This window comes from Octodon degus, unplaced genomic scaffold (assembly GCF_000260255.1).
Source record: "Octodon degus isolate 3935 unplaced genomic scaffold, OctDeg1.0 scaffold00026, whole genome shotgun sequence".
Classification (NCBI taxonomy): domain Eukaryota; kingdom Metazoa; phylum Chordata; class Mammalia; order Rodentia; family Octodontidae; genus Octodon; species Octodon degus.
In genome coordinates, this window is record NW_004524602.1 from 19,332,992 (window position 1) to 19,334,966 (window position 1,975).

General features: G+C 41.8%; 1 protein-coding gene across 1 annotated transcript in view; it reads right to left on the reverse strand.

Annotated features, from left to right (window-relative positions):
- Tex9 (testis expressed 9) overlaps nucleotides 1-1,975 on the reverse strand; it is a 17,586-nt gene that overhangs the window by 8,525 nt on the left and 7,086 nt on the right. The window lies entirely within an intron of this gene.

Below are 1,975 nucleotides of genomic sequence, written 5' to 3' on the forward strand. Positions count from 1 at the left end.
TTGTGTGTGTGTGTGTGTGTGTGTGTGGCCAGCTCAGCCCACCAGGGGGCGGGGCTGGCTGGCATGTGGTGCTGGGGGATTGAACCGCCATCCCTGTGCTTTGCCAAGCTTGTTCCAAGTAGGTGCTTTAGAACACTGACCCATCTAGCCAGCCCCACATAACACTCTTACTCAAAAACAAACCAGCTATGAGAACATATCTCCAAATTCCCATGGTTCTTCCTTCTTTGTGGTAGGAAGCCCAACAATGTAAGTACTGGGCTTCCTGGGGCCTATTATTCACTTCAAGTGGCATAACTTATCAGACTAATAAATCAGGAAGAGTAACCTGGATGAATTCTACAGCGTCCCACTTCTCAACCTCTTGGGCTGATTTATCTGCGCAGAACAGAAGTTTTAGTCTTGCTGCAGACACAGCCCTTGCCAGCACTGGTGACTGGGGAGCTAACATGGGGTTTTGTGAGCAAATGGGGGCATCCAACGCAACTACTTATTTCATTATCAGCTTCATTAGAAATAAAGGGGGTTACTTTAACTTCCATTTGCCAGTCTACTTGGAATCTAAAAAAGAACAATAGTACCACTCACTTGGGCTTATCAAAGACTGCAAGAAGGACAGTATCGTTGAAGGGATTTTTGTTTTCTTTTTGGTGCTAGGAATCAAACTCAGGACCCCTACACTGCTAAGCTACATCCCCAGCCTGAGGGGGAATTGCTTTTCAAGGAAAAAATTGTTCATAATCCTAACCACCATGATCTAACTACTTTTATTTTTGATACTCCATTTCAATTTTCATTTACAGTACATATACAATTTTGTATTGTTTCCACAGCAAAAGAGCAGGAATGCGTTTATCTATATAATCTTTATAAGAAGCATCTTACACATTCCGACAATATTCTAATGAATTAACATTAGAATAACATACTAAACTCTGTTCTTATTTTCAGTTCAAGTCTTCTTTTCATTTTTTAAAGATCAATACTAAACATCTGGGCTGGGGAGATAGCTCAGTAGAATAAGTGCTTGCCTGGCAAGTTCAAGGTCATGAGTTCAATCCCCAGCACCCCCCCCCAAAAAAAAAAAACCTAAACATCTTCAAAACCATGTACCTTTTTTCTTTTACTGAGATGTCTCATTTATGGACTATATCAGCTTTACTGAAGTCATGTGAAAGAAATGCTGAGGAATCTGTCTTCCTTAGATTTGTGATTCAGAAGTAACACAACCACACCCTCAGGAGAAGAAAGGAGCTAAGCCATCTTTCCGAAAACAGTCTACTGTTTTAAGAAATACTTATACTATCTTATGGTTTCTAGGTCAAAATATAAGACTTAAAGTTGTACTCACATCATCATTTTCTGAATTTTTCTACGTCAGGAGAACTTAAACTTTAAATCTACACAGTTGACAAGATGATGACTATTCTTTTACTTCAAATCCATGAGAATATGAGATAAAGTGCAGTAAAGGAAATACTGCTTAAGTCAGACTTAGGAAGGGGAAATGCCCAGACACTAGCAATAAAGAACATTCAAAGCGAGCGCGTCAACAAGCGCACAGGCCACAACAGCTGAACCGCTAGAAGCTGTTGCGCAAACAAGCTGTGAAGGGCCACACCTGTGAAATACAGTACCGCTGCATCTAGCACCTCAGGTGAACACAAACAAAGCAAGAGGCACTGCAGGAAGTAGGAGCGAGGCCCAAATTCACAGTATTTTACAGAAGAAATCTGGCCTGGAAACAATGAACATCTAACCTAGTAAAGATAAACTCAAAACTTTATGGGATATTTCTCATGCAGAGTATATGGAACTCTCTTAGAGAAAAACCTGATAATAGGCTGGTGAGATGGCTCAGTGGTCTAAAACACCTACTCAGAACAAGCTTAGCAAAGCACAGGGACCGCGGTTCAATCTCCCAGCACCACATGCCAGCCAGCCCCGCCCCCTGGTGGGCTGAGCTGGCCACACA